Genomic DNA, 14,009 nt, shown 5'->3' with positions numbered 1-14,009 from the left:
AAGAGCATGGACCTGGGGGTCGGAGGAACTGTGTTCTAATTCCTGCTCTGCTAGTTGCATGCTGTGTAATCTTGGGCAAGTCATTTAACTTCTCTCTGACTCAGTTTCTTCAATTGCCAAATGGGGATTCAATACCTGTTCTTCCTTCTGCTTTGACTGGGAGCTGGTTTACATTATGACAATGTAGATTTCAGTGCAGATCATCTGGAAAAACTGGCCATGAAAAATACTGTGATCATATTATATACTTAAAGCCATCATCTCTTTGCATTTTCCTCTGTACACAGGACCAATTGTAGAAGTCTTAATAAAAGTAATCACTTCCCCTTAGAATTATCTAAGGATAGCAGTCAATGGAACAGCACAAATTCATCGAATCCACCTTCCATTCTCCAGAATGACTAATAATGACTGTGGTAGTTGTTGAGTGCATAAATGGGTCAAGCACTATACTAAGCACTGGGGTGGATACGAAATTATCCCTCTAGAATCCAAGCTCATTGTGGACAAGGAATGTGTCTACTAACTCAGTTGTATTGTACTCTCCCGTGAGCTTAGTACAGTATCTCCACATAGTAAATGCTCAATAAATACCATTGATGATGATGATAATCAAGTCTCACATGGGGCTCACAATCTAAGTATGAGGGAGAGCAAGTATTGAATCCCCATTTTGCAGAGGAGGGAATTGAAGCACAGAAAAGTTAATTGACTTGCCCAAAGTCACTCAGCAGGTGAGTGATGGAGCTGGGATTAGAACCCAGGTCCTCTGACTCCCAAGCCCATGCTCTTTACACTGGGCCTTGCTGCTTCTCACCAATTTATCCAGAACAGGTCCTACATTAGGTTAATGTTCTACCCTTGGGAAAAAAATTGCTATTGAATTGTTTTGGAATTGCAATAAATTAAGAATTAATCCTGATAAAAATGTGAAATAATTTCTAGCATAGTTAGATTTCATGTAACACGTTCAAATTTTTGCTACCACTGAAGTAGCTCCTGATCAGTGAATGACTGGGGAAATGTAGATTTAAGGTATGTTAATTTAGTGTTTTAAAATTCATTCAGGTCTATGGAACCATAAAAGACATTATATAACCATATAACTCAAGCAAATCTAAACCAAAAAAATTGCTTGGTGAAGGTACTGAATAAAGCTGTAATATCAGTGAATAAACAGAAAAAAAAGGAAAAGGAATGCAATTTTGTGCCATGTAATTGTGATATAAAATTAATATAGCCAACCCTTCTGTGTTTTCCACCAGGAACCACATCATCTCATTCCTCTTGTGTCTTCTATGCATCAGAGTGATCATTGTGATGCTGGTTTAAGTCCAGACAAGTGTTTTCTGTATATTTAGATAATGTAGAAAACCTTATCTGGATTTGTACCAGCATCAGATTATATACTAAGGGCACCTCAACTCTTTCTTTTGTCTCCAATCGCTTTGGCCCAGTTGGAATAGCCTCCATAACCTCCATCATTTTGCCACTGAAATATTGAATTGTAGATGTGGAAGAACATCACAAGTCCATTGGATTAACCCTCTTTTTTCCAGATTTACTAATTCATTCAGAACAGGTGATACATTGCACTAATAATTTTATCCCTGTAAAAATTTATCTCAATTATAACTTCTTATGGTATTGTGATAAATTCATGTGTAGAAAGTGAGATTCCAATATACTTTTTACTAGAATAATATTGTTGTTTTACTCCTTCCTATTTATGCAACCACTGAGCTAGCTTTTGTACTAGTTTCTAGCAAGATAAATGAGGGTTTCTTGAAGTGTAGATGTGGGGTATGATATTTGGTGGTTTTAAAATGCATTCAGCTCTTTGGAGACATTTAAGAAATGTCATTATGGAAAATTCAAATATAGGAAACAAAGATTTGCTTAGTGGAGGTACTGAATTATTGTTGGCTAAACATTGAAAATGAAAATAATTACAATTTTATACCATGTAATTATGAAACAAAGATAATATGACCAACCCTTCTGTGATTTGCACCCAGGTCAGAATAATTAAATCATCTCTCTCTCCTATATATGCTGACCAGGATAGAGTGACCATCATGATTCTGGTTTCAATCCAGAGCAGTGTTTTCTTTACATACAGATAATCTAGAAAACTGCATCTGGATTGATCCCAGGGTCATTTTATACACAAAGAGTCCATCCACCATTTTCATATGTCTCCTTATGCATTGGCTCATTTGTAGTGGCCTCCATAACACTAATCATTTTTTCACTGAAACATTGAATTGTAGATGTGAAAGGACATTGCAAGTCCATCAGATTGACCCTCCTGTCTCCAGAGTGACTAATCCATCCAGCACAGGTAGTACATTGTACCAGTATTCTACCCTTGTAAAAGGTTTTGCTGATCATAACCTGGTAAATTCATGGGTAGATGAGACCCATATACTCTTTAAGAAAGCTACATGCTTCTCTTTCATATTATTCCTTCATATTCTTGCAACAGCTGATCTAGCTCCTGATCTAGTTCCTAACAAGATCAATGCTTGACAGATGCTTAGTGAAGGTACAGAAGGAGGTTGCAATTCCATTGGCTAAATGCTAAAAATGAAATGCATTAACATTCTGTGCTATGTAATTGTGACAAAAAGACAATTTGGACAACCTTACTGGATTTGCACCAGGGTCAGGATAACTCCCCTCTCAGGGTCGCACCTGGAGAGTTTCCAGTACTCTACCAGTCTCGGCTACGGGAGGCAGAGTCAAGCAGAGGCCTACTGATTCCATTCCTAGCTTGGGCAGTGGCTAGCGAGTGGAAGGCAATCTGCTACAAGTCAAAACTCATCCATTCTGGGCAGCAGTGGCAAGGGAGAGAGTCAAGGGCGGAGAATCAAGTTCTGGGTGGACGCTGGCAATGGTAAGCCACTTCTGTATTTTTACCAAGAAAACTCTATGGATACACTACCAGAACGATTGCAGGTGGAGAGCGGGGCATTCCAGGAGAGATGTGTCCTTGGTGTCGTTATGACTCAGAAATGACTCAAAGGCATAAGACAAGTCAGGATAACTACATAATCTCTGCTCTTGTTTCCTATACACATTGGCCAGGTGGAGATGACCATCCTGATTCTGGTTTCAATCCATACTAGTCTTTCTATATGTACAGATAATGTAGAAAACCTGGTATGGATTGTTACCAGGTTCAGATTATATACTTAGAGCCCAGAACCTCTTTCCATTTGCCTTTGTCCACCTTTAACCCAATTGGAGTGGCTTCCATAAACCTAATCATTTCACCACTGACACATCATACTGAAGATGGATTTGTATTGATCGTCCTCTTTCCAGAATGACTAATCGATCCAGAACAGGTGCTAAATCAGACTAATTATGAACTCTTATGGAATTGTGTTAAATTCATGTGTAAGCGAGATTCTTTTTTGTCATGGTCCTTTTAAGTGCTTAGTATGCACAGAGGAACAGCGTGGCTCAGTGAAAAGAGCATGGGCTTGGGAGTCAGAGGTTGTGGGTTCTAATCCCGGCTCCATGACTTTCAGCCGTGTGACTTTGGGCAAGTCACTTAACTTCTCTGTGCCTCACGTACCTCATCTGGAAAATGGGGATGAAGACTGTGAGCCCCACGTGGGACAACCTGATTACCTTGTATCTACCCAGCGCTTAGAACAGTGCTTGGCACATAGTAAACGCTTAGCGAATACCAAAATTATTATTATTATGTGCCTGGAACTGGGGTAGATAAAAGATAATCAGGTTAGACACAGTCCCTGTCCCACGTGGTGCTTACGATCTAAGAAGGAAAGGGGACAATTTAACTCCCATTTTGTAGATAAGGTAACTGAAGCACAGAGCAGTTAAGTGACTTGTCCAAAGTCACACAGTAGGCAAGTGGCAGAGATGGATTGGAACCCAGGTCCTCTGGCTTCCAAGACCATACTTTTTCCACTAGGCCACACTGCTTCCCATATTCTCTGAATGATAGTTTCGTTGTTTCCTAAAATCTCTCTTGCTCCTCTTCAATTCCCCCATCCTCCTCCAGTCTCTTTGACTCTCCCTATATTCCCTGCAATAATTCAAGATGAAATATCTTGCCTCCTTTATAAATCCAACCCTTCCACCTGTGCTTCAGACACCCATTCCTTCATACCTTTTTAAAACATCCCCCACTTTTTGCCTCCTTGACTGCCATCTTCAACTGTTCACTTTCCAATAGCTTCTTGCCTACAGCTTTCAAACATGCTTATGTACCCCCGCCCTAAAAAAAATTCTTCCTTTGGCTCCTTCCAATAATCAATCCCTCCATCTCTCTCCTACCATTCCTCTCCAAATTCTTTGAGTTGTCTACACCCACTGTCTCAAGTACCTCTCCTCCAATTCTCTCCTTGACCTCCTCCAGTCTGGCTTCTGCCCCCTTCACTCCACAGAAACAGCCCTCTCTAAGGTAGTCAATGACCTTCTTGCCAGGTTTTATGACCTCTATTCCATCCTCATCCTTCTAGACATCTCTGTTGGAAGTATGACAGTTCTGGTTTATCTTGTTTATCCTTATCTTTTAGCACAGAAAAATCCAGAAAATCTTGTTGTGACTAATATCATGATCATATTATACACCCAGAGTTCATCTCACTTCATTTGTCTCCGTGCAAATTAGCAAATTGGAATGGCCTCAATAACTATAATCATTTCCCCTTGATTTATAAAAGTTTCTAGGTCGATGAAACAGCATGAGTTCATCAGATCGACGCTCCTGTCTCCAGAATGACTAATTCATCCAGAACAGGTGCTACATTAGATTAATCTTCTACCCTTATTAAAGCTTTTCTTTGGGCTGGTTAGAGGATCTGGTGTGATAGAGACACAGACATGCAGAATCGATATCACGAGCAGATGTATTTAGGGATAATTACCCACATGATGTCTCTTCTATCTATGGGGACCCCAGGAATGTAGGCAGAGACTGGTTTAATTCTTGACAGCCTGTCACCTCTGTAGTTAGTCCAGTTGGACTCCCAACTTCCCTCAACTAATATATGTCTTATAGCCTTTTTTTTTCTTTTTACTTTTGGCTCTCTGCATATCCCGGTGGTACCTCGTACCACGGGCTGGATGGTGGCCAAGAGGATGTGCATCCTTTGGTGGAGGTGTAGTCTCCAGCTGAGGGGATAGTTTGTTCTGTGGGGTCAGGTGTTTGTTGTATTGGCAGAGGATGTCCTTGGAAGCCCTGTTCCTTTCCATGGGTTTCCTGGAACACCCTCCCTTTTCATAGCTGACACATCTCCAGGAGGTCTTCTCTGCCTAGGTCCTCCTTTCCTCTTTTCCCTCTCCCCTTTGTGTCACCCTTGCACTTGGATTTGCACCCTTTATTCACTCCTCTCTGAGCACCACAGCACCTATGCGCATATTTGTAAATTAGTAATATTAAATTTTCTCCCTCCCTCTAGACTGTACACTCACTGTGGGAGGGATACATGTCTACCAACTCTGCTAAACTGTACTCTCCTAAGTGCTTATTTTAGTGCTGTGTGCACAGTAAGCATTCAGTAAATACAATTGATTGGTTGCTTGAAACCACACAAAAAATTCTATGATTATGCAAAATTCACCTAAGAATTGCTTGGTGAAGATACAGAATAAAGCTGCAGTGCAGGTGGCTAAACACAAGAAATGAAAAGCTTTATATTTTGTGTCATATAACTGTGATATAAAATTAACTGTGACAACACTACTTGGATTTGAAAGTCAGAATTCATACTCAAAAACCTTCCTCACTTCCTTCTTATTGGCAGTACACATTGAACAGGTTGAAGGGAGCATCGTGATTCATGATGGAAAAGTGATTTCTTTACATACATATAACCTAGAAAACACTGCCTTAATTGATACCTATAGACTTAGAAACTACCATCTCTTTCCATTTGTCACCATCCACCTCTACCCAATTGCAGTGGACTTCATGACTAATCATTGTACGATTGAAATATTGAATTGATGATGTGGAAGGAAATGACAAATCCACTGGATCTAACATCATTTTCCAGCATGACTAATCCATCCAAAAGAGATGCTACATTACCCTGATACTCTATCCTTGTAAAGTTTTCCTGATTATAATTCATTCATTCAATTGTATTTAAGTGATTTCTGTGTGCAAAGCACTTTATTGTGTAATTGTCATAAATTAATGTGTAAATGAGATCCCATAACCTTTCAATGATAATTTTACTAGTGTTTATCTTTCATATCATTCCTTCGTATCCTTGTGACCACTGGCCTAGCACTGATCTAGTTCCTAACAAGATCACTATGGGATTGTTGGAGTGTAGATTTGGGGTATGCCATTTGGTGTTTTAAAAAGGCATTAAGATCTTTAGAACCATATGATTATGGAGAATGGCAATAAATCTAGAACACTATGATTTGTTTGAAGGTAGAGAAAAGGCTATAATATCAGTGACTAAACACTAAATATTAAATGCATTAAAATTTTATCCCATGTTAATGTGATGTAATGACAATATGAAGAACTATGTTTTTGTTAGCAACGGTATCAGAATACCCACTCAGAGATCATCAATTCTTGCCTCTTGTCTCCTGTACACAATGACCAGATTAGAGGGAGCATCATGATTCTGGTTTAAGTCGTGATGAGTTTTTCTATCAGTACAGATAATCTGGAAAAACTCGTCATGACTGATACCATGATCCTATTGCATACTCAAATCCTTTACGTTTTTACATTTCCCTCCAAACATCAGCCTAATTGGAGTGGCCTAGGTAACCATAATCATTCCTCCATTGAATTATCAAAGTATCTAGGTTGAAGAAACAGCACAATTCATCAGATCCACCTTCCTGCCGCAAGAGTGACTACTTTATCTAGAACAGGTGTTACATTAAACTAATGTTCTACCCTGGGAAAGTTCATTCTGATTATTATGTAATTGCAATAAATTCATAATTAATTCAGAAGAGATGCCAAATAATCTCTATCACAATCATCACACTGTTGTTACTATTTCATTTTATACCTTAAAATTTTCATGACCATTCCAATAGGAGCTGACCTAGTTCCTAACAAAAATCAATGATTGTGGTGCTGTAGATGTGGAGTGTTATATCGAGCGGTTTGAAAATACATTCAGCCGTTTGGGACCATATAATAATAATTATTATTATGGTACTTGTTAAGCGCTTACTATGTGCCAAGCACTGTTCTAAGCACCAGGGTACTTACAAGGAAATCAGATTGTCCCATGTGGGACGGACACTCTTAATCCCCATTTTACAGATGAGGTAATTGAGGCACAGAGAAGTTAAGTGACTTGCCCAAGGTCACACAGCAGACAAATGGCAGAGCCAGGAGTAGAACCCACATCCTCTGACTCCCAAGCCCATGCTGTTTCCACTAAGCCATGCTGCTTCTCTATATGAAATATCATATGATAATGGAACAATCATACATGCATAGAAAACAATGCTTTTCTGAAGGTGCTGAATAATGCTGCAGCATTGGTGACTAAATATTTTAAAGTGAAAAGTTTTAGAATTTTGTGACACACATTTGTACCAAAAGATAATCTGGCTAATCCTTCTGTAATTTTTATTTAATGGCATTTAAGTGCTTACTATGTGCCTCACACAGTACTAAGCACTGGGGTAGGTACAAGCTAATCAGGTTGGACACTGTCAATGTCCCACATGGGGCTCCCAGTAATTTGTGATATGGTCAGAATAACTACATCATCTCTCTTTTTGTCTTCTCTACACATCGGCCAGGATGGAGTAGCCACTGTGGTTCTGGTTTCAATCCATACCAAGATTTTCTATGTGTACAAATAATCTAGAAAATCTTGTGTGGATTGATACCAGGGTCAGATTATATACTCAGAGATCATCAGCTCTTTCCATTGTCTTCATCCTCCTTGGCATAATTGGAGTGGCCTCCATAAACCCTAATCATTTCACCATTGAAACCTCTAATCATAGATGTGGAAGGACATCCTAAATCCATTGGATCAATTCTCCTGTTTCCAGAATGATTAATCCATCCAGTGCAGGTACTATATAACACTAATATTCTATTCTCATAAAAGCTTACAACGTGGTATGGAATTGTGTTATGTTCATGTGTGGATAAAATCCCCCATTACTCTACAATAGTTATATTGTTGCTTCTCTTTCCTATCATTACTCTGTATCCTTGCAACCATTATGGAGTGTAGATTTGGGGTCTGATATTTGGTGTTTTAAAAATGCAATCAGCCTGTTGCAACTATTTTGGCATTATATGGTTTTGGAGAATGGCAGCAAGTCTTAGGAAACTAAGATTTGCTAGGGGAAGGGATGGAATAAGGCTGAAATAGCAATAACTAAACATTAAAAATGGAATGCATAAAGATTTTGTACCCTGTAATTGCAATGATTCTGGTTTGTCATGACAGGTTTTTTTTTTCCCCAGTACATATAATCTGGAAAACCTTGTCATGGCTAATACCATGATCATATCACATATTCAATTTCCTTCATTACTTTAAATTTTTCTCTTTACATGTCAGCCCAATTGAGAGTGGCTTCAGTAACCATAATCATTCCCCCATTGAGTTACTAAAAGTGTAAATGTTGAAGGAAGAGCATGCGTTCATCAGATCCTGGCTCCAGAATGACTAATTCATCCAGAATAGGTGCTGCATTAGACTGTTCTACCCTTGGAAAACCTAATTCTGATTATAACCTATTATGGAATTGTCATTTGTGATTAATCCAGAAGAGATACTTAATGGCCTCTATCACATTACAGTGTTGTTTCTATTATATTTTATACCTTCAAACTCTCAGGACCAAGCTAGTTGATCCTGATCTAGTTCCTAACAATCAATTAATCCATAATAGTTATTGACAAGATGAATGAATAATTGTAGTGTAGATTTGGGGTGTGATGTTGAATGCTTTTAAAATGCATTTAGCCATTTGGAACCATGTAAGACATTATATGATCCTTGAAAATTCAAACAGGTCTGGAAGACAAGAATTGCTTGGTGAAGGTATTGGGTAAAGCTGCTATATCAGTGACTGAGTATTGACAATGAAAAATTTTAAAAATGCTTGCTATGTAATTGTGATAAAAGATGATTTGGCCAAGACTGTGATTTCCACCAGGGTCAGGATAACACTTTCCCACTGTCTCCTTTACATGTCAGCCAGGATGGAGTGATAATCATGGTTTTGGTTTCAATACATGCCAGTGTTTTCTATATGTATTGGAAATTAAAAAACACACATCTGGATTGGAATGGTGATATAAAGATAATCTGGACAAATGTTTTTTGATTAGCACTGGAGTCGGAATACCTACTCAGAGCCCCTCGACTCTTTCCTCTTGCTCCTTGTCACATTAGCCAGTTTGGAGGGATCATGATGGTTCTGGTTTAAGTCATGACAAGTTTTTCTTGCAGTAGAGATAATCTGGAAAAAATGGTCATGACTGATACCAAGATCATATTACGTACCCAGAGTCCATCATCTCTTTTCAGTTGTCTTTGTACACTCCTTCCGGATTGCAGTGGCCTCAATAACCATAGTCATTTCCTCATTCAGTTATGGAAGTGAAGAGATGTAAGGAACAGCGCAAATTCATCATCTACACCCTCTTGTCTCCAGAATGATTCATCTAATGTTCTACCTTTGGAAAAGCCAATTTTGGTTATAATCTATTGTGAAAATGTCATACATTTATGATTAATCCACAGGAGTTGCCAAATAATTAGAGTTACACCGTTGTTACCCTTTCATTTCATGCCTTCAAATAATTGGGGGTGCTCCTGTAGGTCCTGATCTAGTTCCTAAAAAAATCAATGAATGATTCAAGGAAATGTAGATTTGGGGTGTGATACTTGATGTTTTGAAAATGCATTTAGCCACTTGGAACCATATAAGACATTATATGATCTTGGAAAATTCAAGCAAGACTAGAAATCAATGATTTACTTGATGAGGGTACTGAATAGTATGCTGTATCTGTGACTAAACACTAGAAGTGAAAAATATTAAAATTTCGTTCCATCTAACAGTGACACCACCCTCTCAGCATCACATCTGGAGAGTTTCCTATACTCTACCAGTGTTGACTATGGGAGGGAGAGTCAAGCAGAGGCCTAACCATTCCTTTCCTAGCTTGGGCAGTGGCTAGCGAGTGGAAGGCAATCTGCTGCAAGTCAAGACTCACCTGTGCTGGGCAGCAGTGTCATGGGAGAGAGTCGAGTCAAGTTTACTGTGCAGAAATAATAATAATAATAATGGTATTTGTTAAGCACTATGTGTCAAGCACTGTTCTAAGTGCTGGGGTAGATACAAAGTAATCAGGTAACCACTTCCGTATTTTTAACAAGAAAACTCTATCGATATACTATCAGAATGACTGCAGATGGAGGTGGGTCGTTATGGGAGAGATGTGACTCTGGTTATGCTATGGATCAAAGATGACTCGACATCATAAAACAAGACAACAGTGACATAAAGATAATCTGGCTAACTCTTCTTTGATTTGAATCAGGGTCAGAATAATTACAACATTTTTCTTTCCTTATCTCCTGTAGACCTCGCCCAGATTGGAGTGAGCATCGTGATTCTTGTTTCAATCCATACAAGTATTTTCTATATGTACAGATGATGTAGAAAATCTTGTGTGGATTGATACCAGGGTCATATATACTCAGAGGTCATCAACTCTTTCCATTATCTTCATTCTCCTTGGCCCATTTGGAGTGGCCTTCATAGCCTTTCATATAGAAGCAGCATGGCTTAGTGGATAAAGCATGGGCCTGGGAATCAGAGGGTGTGGATTCTAATCCCATCTCTGCCATTTGTCTGCTAGGTGACCTTGGGCAAGTCACTTAACTACTATGTGTCTGTTACCTCATCTGTAAAATGAAAATTAAGACTGTGAGCCCTATATGGGATAAAGACTGTGTCCAACACAATTAACAGAATGTCATGGTTTCTAAACCCAGCTCCACCACTTGTCTGCTGCAGTCTGGCTTAGTGGAAAGAGCCCGGTCTTGGGAGTCAGACATCATGGTTTCTAATCCCCACTCTGCCACTTGTCAGCTGTGTGACCTTGGTCAAGTCACTTCACTTCTCTGTGCCTCAGTGAACTCATCCTTAAAATGGTAATGAAGACTGTGAGCTCCACGTGGAACAACCTGATTACCCTGTATCTACCCTGGTGTTTAGAACAGTGCTCAGCACATAGTAAGCACTTAACAAATACCAACATCATCATCTCTCAGTTTGGAGGGAACATCATGATTCTGGTTTTAGTCATGAAAGCGTTTTTTCAGTATTAATAATTGGGAAATCGTTGTCATGACTGAGCCCATGATCATATTATGTATGCAGCATCCATCCTTTCATTTGTGTCTGGACACATCAGCCCAATTGGAGTAGCCTCAATAACCGTAATCATTCTGCCACTGAATCATCAGTGTCGAGGTTGAAGGAACAGCACGGGTTCATTGGATACAAATCTTCTTTCTTCAAAATCAATAATTTATCTAGACCAGGTGACACATTCTACCAATGTTCTACCCTTGGAAAAGCTAATTCTGATTATAATCCAATATGGAATTGTAATAAATCCATGACTGATGTAGAGGAGATGTCCAATAGTCTCTATCACAGTTAGTGTTGTTCATTATATTTTATACCTTTAAATTCTCATGACTAATCTAGTAGATCGTGATCTAATTCCTAACAAGATTAATGACTCATTGTGGGAGTGTAAATTTCTTTAAAGGCATTCAGTCACCTGTAACAATATAGGACAGTGTATGGAAGTTCAAGCAAGAATAGAAAGCAAGGATTTTCTTATTGAAGGTACTAAAGTTGTAATATTGATGACTAGTCACTGAAAATGAATTGCACTAAAATGTCATGTAATCATGATGTCAAGATAATCTGGCTAACCCCCTATGGTTTGCACCAAGGTCATTATAACTTACATCATCTCTCTCCCCTTGTCTCCTGTTTACATCAGCCAGAAAGGATTGACCATTGTGATTCTGGTTTCAATCCAGACCAGTTTTTCTTTATGTTAAATAACCTAGAAAACTGTATCTGGATTGATGCTATAGTCAGAATATTTAGTCAGAGCTAATCACCTCTTTCCATTGTCTCTATCCACCTTGACCCAAGTGGAGTGCCCTCCATTACCCTAATAATTTCAACATGGAATCACCTCATTTAAAATGTGGAAGAACCTCTCTGGTCTACAGGATCCACCATCCTTGTTTCTAGAATGACAAATCCATCCTGGACAGTTGCTACACTGGTCTATCCTTGTATAAGCTTATTTTGATTTTAACTTCATATGGACTTTTGTTCATGTGTAGATGAGATTCCCCTGTGTTCTATGACTAATTAGACTGCTATTTCTCTTTCATATTATTTCCATAATATCTTTGTAAATACTGACCCGGATCTACATCCTAACCTGATCAATCTGAGCTAGTTGGAGTGTAGATTTGGAGTCTGTTATTTGGTGTTTTAAAAATATAATCCACCATTTCTAATCATTTTGGCATTATACAATTATGGAGAAATGCAGCAAGTCTAGAAAATTAAGGCTTACTGGGTGAAGGTACTGCCTGAGGCTGCCATATCAATAACTAAAAATTCAAAATAAAATGAAATGCATTAAAATTTTATCCCACATCATTGTGATGTAGAGATAATCCGGATAGCCCTGTTTTGATTTGCACATGGGGAGAATACCTACTCAGAGCCCATTAACTCTTTCCTTTTGTCTCCTATCCATGTTGGTCAGTTTGGAGAGAGCCTCATGATTCTAGTTTAAGTCATGAAAAGGTTTTTTTCAGTGTGCATAATCTGGAAAACCTTATCATGGCTAATACCATGACCATGGTATATCCTCTGAGTCTATCATTTCTTTTCATTTGTCTCTGCAAACATCCTCCCAATTTGAGTCGCCTCAGTAACTGTATTCATTCTCCCACTGACTTCTCAAAATAAAATAACCTCGCTTCTCTCCTTCTACAACCCAGCCAGCACACTTCACTCCTCTCTTCCTATCCTTCTCACTGTGCCTCGATCTCACCTGTCTTGCCGCCAACCCCTAGTCCACATACTACCTCTGGCCTGGAACACCCTCCCTCCTCAAATCCACCAATTAGTCTGCACAAGGGAACAGCACCAAGTCATCCGATCTAGTCTCCTATCTTCAAAATGACTAATTCATCCAGAACAGGTGCTATGTTAGATGGATATTCAGCACTTGGACAAAGTGATACTGATTATAACATTACACAATTCCAAGAAATTCATGATTAATCCAAAGGAAACAGAGACAAACAGTCTCTATCACAGTTAAGGTGTTGTTTGTATTGCATTTTACTCCTTCAAATTCTTACAACCAATCTAGTAGATCCTGATCTAGTTCCTAATGAGATCAATGAATTATTGTGGGAGTGTAGATTTAGGGTATGATATTTGGAGATTTTTAAATGCATTCAGCCACCTGGAACTAGTGCTTAGAACAGTGCTTGGCACATAGTAAGCGCTTAAATACTATTATCATTATTAGTAGTAGTGCATGACATCATATGATCATGGGAAATTCAAGCAAATCAAGCATGGAAAGCAAATCAAAAAGGTTATGATATTGGTGACTAAATACTGAAAATGAAAAGCATGAAAATGTTGTGTCATGTTACAGTGACGTAGAGATAATCTGGCCAACCATTCTGTGATTTGCACACACCGGGGTCAGAATAATTACATCATTTCCTTGTTTCCTGTACCCCTGACCATCATGATTCTGGTTTCAATCCAGGCAAGTGTTTCTATATGTACAGATAATGTAGAAAATCTTGTGTGGATTGGAACCAGGGTCATATTATATACACAGAGTCCATCACCTCTTTCCATTGTCTCCATCCTCCTTTGCCCAGTTGGAGTGGCCTCTATAACCCTGGTCATTTTACACTGAAACATCT

The 14,009-nt window shown here is 38.8% G+C and overlaps 13 non-coding genes across 13 annotated transcripts; all 13 read left to right on the top strand.

The window, feature by feature from the left end:
* Window positions 1-1,308: 1,308 nt before the first annotated feature.
* On the top strand, window positions 1,309-1,406 carry MIR1422K (microRNA mir-1422k). The gene has a single exon (NR_034678.1). It is a non-coding gene; the product is annotated as a microRNA mir-1422k (primary transcript).
* A 663-nt stretch (window positions 1,407-2,069) lies between these two features.
* MIR1422I (microRNA mir-1422i) lies at window positions 2,070-2,171 on the top strand. Its single transcript, NR_034677.1, has one exon. It is a non-coding gene; the product is annotated as a microRNA mir-1422i (primary transcript).
* A 508-nt stretch (window positions 2,172-2,679) lies between these two features.
* LOC114807200 lies at window positions 2,680-2,817 on the top strand. The gene has a single exon (XR_003755253.1). It is a non-coding gene; the product is annotated as a small nucleolar RNA SNORA7 (small nucleolar RNA).
* A 271-nt stretch (window positions 2,818-3,088) lies between these two features.
* MIR1422C (microRNA mir-1422c) lies at window positions 3,089-3,199 on the top strand. Its single transcript, NR_034676.1, has one exon. It is a non-coding gene; the product is annotated as a microRNA mir-1422c (primary transcript).
* Window positions 3,200-6,607: 3,408 nt separating this feature from the next.
* Window positions 6,608-6,753, top strand: MIR1422G (microRNA mir-1422g). The gene has a single exon (NR_034675.1). It is a non-coding gene; the product is annotated as a microRNA mir-1422g (primary transcript).
* Window positions 6,754-7,780: 1,027 nt separating this feature from the next.
* On the top strand, window positions 7,781-7,886 carry MIR1422B-2 (microRNA mir-1422b-2). The gene has a single exon (NR_034929.1). It is a non-coding gene; the product is annotated as a microRNA mir-1422b-2 (primary transcript).
* Window positions 7,887-9,400: 1,514 nt separating this feature from the next.
* MIR1422F (microRNA mir-1422f) lies at window positions 9,401-9,530 on the top strand. Its single transcript, NR_034674.1, has one exon. It is a non-coding gene; the product is annotated as a microRNA mir-1422f (primary transcript).
* A 544-nt stretch (window positions 9,531-10,074) lies between these two features.
* Window positions 10,075-10,212, top strand: LOC114806895. The gene has a single exon (XR_003754949.1). It is a non-coding gene; the product is annotated as a small nucleolar RNA SNORA7 (small nucleolar RNA).
* Window positions 10,213-10,591: 379 nt separating this feature from the next.
* On the top strand, window positions 10,592-10,717 carry MIR1422B-1 (microRNA mir-1422b-1). Its single transcript, NR_034673.1, has one exon. It is a non-coding gene; the product is annotated as a microRNA mir-1422b-1 (primary transcript).
* A 578-nt stretch (window positions 10,718-11,295) lies between these two features.
* MIR1422H (microRNA mir-1422h) lies at window positions 11,296-11,388 on the top strand. The gene has a single exon (NR_034672.1). It is a non-coding gene; the product is annotated as a microRNA mir-1422h (primary transcript).
* Window positions 11,389-12,037: 649 nt separating this feature from the next.
* On the top strand, window positions 12,038-12,146 carry MIR1422Q (microRNA mir-1422q). The gene has a single exon (NR_034942.1). It is a non-coding gene; the product is annotated as a microRNA mir-1422q (primary transcript).
* A 688-nt stretch (window positions 12,147-12,834) lies between these two features.
* MIR1422E (microRNA mir-1422e) lies at window positions 12,835-12,918 on the top strand. Its single transcript, NR_034671.1, has one exon. It is a non-coding gene; the product is annotated as a microRNA mir-1422e (primary transcript).
* Window positions 12,919-13,818: 900 nt separating this feature from the next.
* Window positions 13,819-13,925, top strand: MIR1422A (microRNA mir-1422a). Its single transcript, NR_034670.1, has one exon. It is a non-coding gene; the product is annotated as a microRNA mir-1422a (primary transcript).
* Window positions 13,926-14,009: the final 84 nt, after the last annotated feature.

This window comes from Ornithorhynchus anatinus, chromosome X1, assembly GCF_004115215.2.
Source record: "Ornithorhynchus anatinus isolate Pmale09 chromosome X1, mOrnAna1.pri.v4, whole genome shotgun sequence".
NCBI classification, from domain to species: Eukaryota; Metazoa; Chordata; class Mammalia; order Monotremata; family Ornithorhynchidae; genus Ornithorhynchus; species Ornithorhynchus anatinus.
This window is presented reverse-complemented; position numbering and strand designations above follow the sequence as displayed.